The following is a 7,610-nucleotide window of genomic DNA, read 5'->3' on the forward strand; positions in this document are numbered from 1 at the left end:
GAAGAGGAGCGTGCAGTGCCTTTCACGCACCGCCTTCGCTGTGTTTACCTTCAGAATCATAAGGCTAAAGAGCGACCACAGGCTGATGTGTTATAACCACACACACCTCTACACACACACGACTTAAACGCAGACTTTTCTTCCTCCACGTTTCGTTATTGTTCCACTGAGCGGACCCGCCCCTTTTTTTTCAAACGCTCCCTTTTTTGGTCCATCTGCGGCGGTAAAAGTTGTTGTGCGCTGTGATGATTCGGCTGTACCTTTAACAGGGTTGCCAACTTTGGGTACCTGGCTGGAGTGAGATTTTGATATCATGGGTTTAATTACACATATGCGCACTAAATGACTGCTATCGTGTCAGTAGCGGGACCTTAGCATGATATATATACAATATATACAAATACACAATATTGGACACAGACTATAAAGGGCGCAAAGTTTCATTCACTAATGAAAGTCAAACACCTGTTTGTTTCCACTGTTTTATTGTGTGCCTGTCGCGATAAGCAATTCATTGACTTATCGTACGATAAATAAAAATGAACTTGATAAATGTTTTCATTTACATGAGGATGTGATTAGCAGTTTGAAAGGATGTACTTTAATTATTATTGTATATTATCATTATGTCAGTGGTCTAAAATGATACAACGGTGCCGACAATATTATCGTTTACCCGGAAAATGTATCCAACAAAATTAATTATCGTTAGAGGCATGAAACACACAGACACAAACAAATCTACAGACTTACTCCAAACTGCCAAATATATTAATTAACACACTCTCACTCTCATATACTCTTTGACTCTATTTTGGCCTAGTAGAACAATAAGCAGCATACTTTTACTTTTTATCATTTTTACTGGATCTCAGATCTGCGCATGCGCAATACGGGTCGGGGATTGACCAACCGGCTCCCACTGCTCTGCTGTCTGTTATAGTTGTTAAGAGTGGCGGGGGCGCGGAGGGAGCGGGTCGACAGCTTGAGCAGCTGTCAACTCAACATTGTAAATAACCAACCAAAAACGATCACCGGTTCATCTTGTTTTTGGCGTGAGAATAGTTTGGGCAGCGTGAGAGCGTGACATTGAGAGTGAAAGCGTGTGTCACACGCCAGATGCGTGAGAGTTGGCAACCCTGACCTTTAATAATGAATATTAAATGTTGTGAGGAAATCTTTCCACCAATAATTCCAATAAGTAATCCAAAATGTATTCACTTCAGGTTTACGAAAGTAACTGTAATCAGATTACTCGTTTTTCAAATGTAACGCGAGCTGAATGCAGTTACTTGATTTTTGTATTCTGATTACGTAACGCCGTTACATGTATTCCATTACAACCCAACCCTGCCCCCGCATTAAGGAATATTCCTTCTTTTCTCATATGCACAAATCCTTTTCTCGAATTGATTATTTCTTCATCGATGCCAAACGTATTACCAAAGTGTCGTCAGTTAAATATCACCCTATTGTAATTTCCGACCACGCTCCTCTTTCTCTTGATATTTGGATTTCACCACAACCACGATACTCAACGCCGTGGAGGTTTAATACTTTGCTGTTGTCAGATGACAAATGTAATACATTTATTGCAACTTCAATTGATAATTGTATTACAAACAATCAAAACGACAATGAACCCATCTCTTGTTCTCTGCTGTGGGAATCATTAAAAGCCTACACTGTAAAAAAAAAACTCGTAAAAAAACGGTCAAAGTACTGGCAGCAGCGGCTGCCAAACAAAAACCCTTAAATTAAAGTAAAATACTTTAACTGAAATAAAGTGAATAAGCCATTAATTTACGGGAATTGTCCTTAAAGATTTTACAGGAAAACACTGTAATTTTACAGATTTATACTCTCTTTTTACAGTCAATAACCTTAAATAAAAGTACATCACTCATACTTCTACAGGCAAATACTCTAATTTTACAGATGTATCCTCTCTTTTTACAGTCAATAACATTTAATAAAAGTACAGCACTAATATTTTAACGTGCAAACACTGTAATTTTACAGATTTATCCTCTCTTATTACAGTCAATAACATTTAATAAAAGTACAGCACTAAAACTTCTACGGGCAAAAAACCCGTAAAAAAACGGTCAAATGACTGGCAGCAGCGGCTGCCAAACAAAAAACATTAAATTAAAGTAAAAATACATTAACTGAAATAAAATGCAAAAGCAATTAGTATACAGAAATTGTCCTTAAATATTTTAGAGGAAACTTTCCTCTCTTTTCAAAATCCATTGTCTTAAAATGTTACATTAAAATACCTTAAATAAAGTTCTGATGAGAAAAACAGTTTACATTTTTTTTATTAGATTTGTATGATCAAACACTAAAATAAATACAGAGCCTAAAGTTCTACAGCTAGAATACTGTTATCTTACAGCTTTTTTCTAACATTTTCCAATCAAACAGGTTCAACAAAATGACATCACAAAATGTTCTGTAGGAAACAATTACTCTGAAAACTTAAAATGAGTGCTGTCAAAATTATCGCGTTAACGGCGGTAATCCATTTTTTGAATTAATTGCGTTAAAATATTTAACATATTTAACGCATGTGCAGAATGGCCCGCCCCATACGTGCCACCAGTGGCAGCGCCAGGGTATGGCTGGGGTAGGCTATACCAAGAAATGGCTTAGCCCCACCATGAAAAATGATGTTAAAGGAAGCAAAATAAAGTCTGCCAACTCGCAGAGTAAATTGCACAGACAGCAGTTAGTAAGATTGATTTCAGTAGCCACGGTTTTGAAACTTTTGTCACGTAGTGATCGTCTTCTCAATAGAACATCTTTGATAACGGCGTGGTGTTGTTGCAGGAAGTCCCGACGGAGAATACTTTTGCTGTAGTACAGGGGTGCACATAACTGGTACGCAGATTATGTGCGTAATCTGAAATGCGTACCGTCACTTGTGTCACAAAGCGCATTTGCGTACCGACGTACTTGTGAAGCTTTTCCAGAAGGCGGTTAGATCACCGGACGACAGAGTCGGTCTCCGTGTGCACAGACAGGGTTGCTGTTAACGTCGGTCTGTACAACAGAATTGTGCCCAAACTACGCCAACCGGCTGCGGAGGGAGACTCCCCCCCCCCCTTCACTGGAGAACTGCGCTAAAACAGCTGATCACAACGTTCACACTTTGTGGTCACGAAGTACTCCAATAAGCCGCCCCTGTAGGATAAATGAATATTGGCTGCAAAAAACTTGAGGCCCAATCATGTTTCCTCTGTCCATTCTGCGCTACTGCAGACGTGGCAGTGCAACCTAGAGGACAAACCGATCAGAATCAGAAACGGGTTTATTGCCAGGTAAGTTCACACGTACGAGGAATTTGACTAGGTGTCGTGCACCACGACATACAAATAAAAAAAATTAAAAAGTACACAGATAGCGAACTATATTAAGAACACTGTAATAAAAATATAGTAAGATAGAAATAAAATAAAGCAGTAACTTACATCGAAATAGAATGCAATAAATTATAGAATATAAAATATGTGCAGTAAGCAATATTTAAACATTGCATTATTTACCATCCTGTGATCTCCATTATGTAATGCATAGAGTCTGCGTTGTGGCTGAGATAAAGTGTCAGTGGGGAGTGGGGGGGGGGGGGGCCTTGTTGAGGTGGCGAGAGGTTTTGGTCCTGATGGAGAGAGGTGTTGGTCCTGATGGAGAGAGGTTCTGGTCCTGATAGAGAGAGGTGTTGGTCATGATGGAGAGAGGTTTTGGTCCTGATGGAGAGAGGTTTTGGTCCTGATGGAGAGAGGTTTTGGTCCTGATGGAGAGAGGTTCTGGTCCTGATGGAGAGAGGTTCTGGTCCTGATGGAGAGAGGTTCTGGTCCTGATGGAGAGAGGTGTTGGTCCTGATGGAGAGAGGTGTTGGTCCTGATGGAGAGAGGTTCTGGTCCTGAGGGAGAGAGGTGTTGGTCCTGATGGAGCGCAGCCTCCAGCCAGAGTGTTGTGTTGAAGGCAGAGCTGAAGTCCACAAACAGGATCCTGGCGTAGATTCCTGCTGTGTCCAGATGCTGGAGGAGGAAGTGAAGTGATAACTATTAGTAAACCATAATGATGGATGTTATTATCAGCAGCTGCCAATAGATCCCCTACATCTTGTATGATGGACCTTTGAAGCACAAGCGCACGCACGCACGCACTATTGTGGGAACAATCAAACGCACCCTCCCAGGCACTGCGTGTTAGCGAAGTACAACTGGGATTTCGAAGAGGAAGATATGCTTGGTCAATTCTTAATAAAAAAGAAAAACCAACAAATTGAGCACTTGAGTTTTCATTAGCAGCGCCTAGCTACAGCTGCGGAGCTTTAGTAAATACCGCTAACAGTCTATTTCCTTAAAATGGTACATATCGCTGAATCTATATTTTTATCTTCAGGTGATGAAATCTGCATAATGTTCCTGTACAATAAGATTCGAGCATTTGTAATACAGTGAGGAAATTCAAGACCAGTAAATATTGATTGATTAAACAACACTAAATAAAATGTTAGTGTTTTCTTCAAACTCAAGACTCTCTGCTGCAGCTGTACCTCAAAGACAAAACAATTGTCTGATGATCTTTGTTGAACAAGGTCTGATTGTCCTGTACATGTACAATGTGGGGTATTTTTAAATACTTTACTAAACCACATTCAATATTATGTTAGACACAAGTTAGTTATTACTCACATATCAAAGTCTTTTCATCTGCAAGATGGAAGAATAGCTGGGTGCTGCCTGGAGAGACTGATGAGAGGGACACAGGCTGGCGTTAGCAGCTTTCCACACAAAACCATCACATCTTCTCTTCCATAGTCTTCGCTGTCCACTGGTGCTCTGTCAAAAGAGTGAACATCACAGCTGTCATGTTAACCCTTTGTTACACAACATACAGCCAACATGTGTCAAAAGTGACCCGAATTAGTTTTAATTGTAAATATCTTTGCAATAAATTACTTTAACCATTCAGGATCCCAGGTATTCCTCAATTAACATGTTTTGGATCAACACCAATTCTAATTGTTATTTGTCCCTTTCTTACTTTTTGAATACAAATCATGTTTGTATCACTACACTTCTAAGGCACAACATGGGTCAAACATTACCCGTATTCTTTTGCCATGTTATTTCATGCATGGCTGAGTGTTTCTTTACTATACATTCTCAAAAATAATTAATTTTAGCAGTGATTTGGACCAAGCATGTATGATGTAGTAATACAAAAAGTATTTTAGTTCACAGTGTGACATTAGCTAGTCATGTTAGCGTGTAATATATAGAGCAGAGCTAACTAGCAAATTAGCCGAACGTTAGCGGTTAGCTGTTTATGCTATGCTAGCTGTTGGCTACTGAACATTAACAAACTAGATTCCGCTGTAAGAAAGCTGTGAAACTTTACATTAAACTTGGCGACAACACTGTGATACCCCACTGCATGTTTATGTGTAATTCTCCCGTGTTGGAGACGAGAGGGTGGGGGGGCGGCACTGCAATAAACTGTAAACTAACGTTAGCAGCCGCATGTTAAGCCGGGTTTCCCGGGCGCAACATCTTGCAAGAAACAGCATCTCAGGGCTTCTTAACATTTAACAACCTATTAATTATGCATACCAACTTAACCGGAAGAAACTCAGCTAACTAGAAGAAGAAACGTAACCTTAAATAAAAAATAAAACATTCACAAACTAAGTAAGGATTATCTAAATACATGTTTAACTCCATTACAGTTGCAGGACTCACCAGATCTCAAGTCTTCTGTTCTTTGTTGACGTCCCGATGCTCGTATTTAACGTGTAGATGTAAAACGATCCCGATATGAATCCATAAACTCCTGTAACAGACACACAGATAGCTGTAGCTCCTGCAGTAGGAGACCCGCTCAAACTGACTTGGATGTTTCAAATGTGAACGACAGGCGCGGACAGTTCTCATTGGCAGGTTTCTTCGATGATGTTTATATTAACCAATCAGGAGTGTTGTGGACTCATTCCAAACATGCCTGACTTGTCTGCCGTGTTTTGGCTGAATTCTATTTCAAGTGCCGTAGCTCTGGCTGTCGGCCAGAATCCGAAAACCATACATTATACTGTAAAACTAAGGTTTATTACTGTAAATTGACCAATGGAAAAAAAACACAGCAACAGAACACATAAATAAAACAAGGATAACTGTGACTTATTGTTGAGTAAATAACAGTGTGTGTTTTAAACTAAAGAGCTTTTCCCTCTTCAAGCTACCTAACTTTACTCCTTCCACCTTTGAGTTCCATGCCGTCACAGTAACCCATCCTATACAGTTAACCATTGTTGTTCTCTACCGTCCACCAGGCGCCTTGGGGGACTTCTTGGAGGAATTAGATCATCTCCTCTCACACATCCCTGAAACTGGCCCTCCCGCTGTACTTCTCGGAGACTTCAACCTCCAGATGGGGAAGATAGACGAACTAACATCTCTGTTAACCGCCTTTGCTTTCTCACTCTCTCCGTCCCCACCGACTCATAAAGCTGGCAATGTCCTTGATCTCATATTCTCAAGGAACTGCGCTACTTCTAACCTCTCTGTAAACCCGCTCCACACATCCGATCACTTCTTCATTTCATTCTCTCTATCCCTTTCCAAACATAACAAACTAATCTCTTCCCATCCTACACTTGTCCGCCGTAACCTTCGCTCCCTCTCTCCCTCTACCTTTGCCTCGTCGGTGCTCTCAGCCCTCCCTTCCTCTGATTCGTTCCAACTACTGCCTCCAAACTCTGCTGCAGAAACTCTCCTCTCTACTCTCTCATCCACTCTGGACTCGCTCTGTCCTCTGACATCTCGGCAGGCTCGTCAGTCCCCTCCGGCTCCCTGGCTAAATGATGCACTGCGTGCTAATAGAACCGTCCTTAGGGCAGCAGAGCGGAAATGGTGGAAATCCAAACACCGTGACGACCTCCTAACCTATCAAGCTCTCCTCTCCTCTTTCTCTGCTTCGATCTCTCAGGCAAAAAGCACTTTCTTTCAAGATAAGATCCAATCTTCCTATTCCAATCCTAAAAAACTATTTTCCATCTTCTCCACCCTCTTGGACCCTCCAAAAGCTCCTCCCCCCTCCTCACTTCTGTCAAGCGACTTTGTTACCCACTTTGAAAAAAAGGTTAATGATATTCGCTCTTCTTTTTCTGACTCACCTTTACTCACCGCTGGGTCACCAGACCTTCCTTCCACCAACACACTAACCTCCTTTTCCCCTCTCTCTCCAAGTGAGGTTCTTACCCTCATTACCTCTGCCCGCCCTACCACCTGTCCTCTGGACCCTATCCCTTCAAACCTCCTTCAGACTATCGCTCCTGATATTCTACCGTTTCTCACCCATTTCATCAACACTTCTCTAACTTCTGGTCACTTTCCAAACAGTCTCAAGGAGGCAAGAGTAAACCCACTCCTAAAGAAACCCACTCTCAACCCGTCTGATGTTATAAACTACAGGCCTGTCTCTCTTCTCCCGTTCCTGTCTAAATCACTTGAACGCGCTGTCTTTAAACAACTCTCCTGTTATCTCAATCAGAACAACCTTCTGGATCCGCACCAGTCTGGTTTCAAGGCAGGTCACTC

General features: G+C 41.3%; 1 long non-coding RNA gene across 1 annotated transcript; it reads right to left on the reverse strand.

The window, feature by feature from the left end:
* Positions 1-3,815: 3,815 nt before the first annotated feature.
* LOC117546198 lies at positions 3,816-5,798 on the reverse strand. Its single transcript, XR_004568951.1, has 3 exons — positions 5,757-5,798; positions 4,707-4,853; positions 3,816-4,046 (listed from the first exon to the last, which is right to left on the reverse strand). It is a non-coding gene; the product is annotated as an uncharacterized LOC117546198 (long non-coding RNA).
* Positions 5,799-7,610: the final 1,812 nt, after the last annotated feature.

The sequence above is a fragment of the Gymnodraco acuticeps genome, unplaced genomic scaffold, assembly GCF_902827175.1.
Source record: "Gymnodraco acuticeps unplaced genomic scaffold, fGymAcu1.1, whole genome shotgun sequence".
In the NCBI taxonomy this organism is placed as follows: Eukaryota; Metazoa; Chordata; class Actinopteri; order Perciformes; family Bathydraconidae; genus Gymnodraco; species Gymnodraco acuticeps.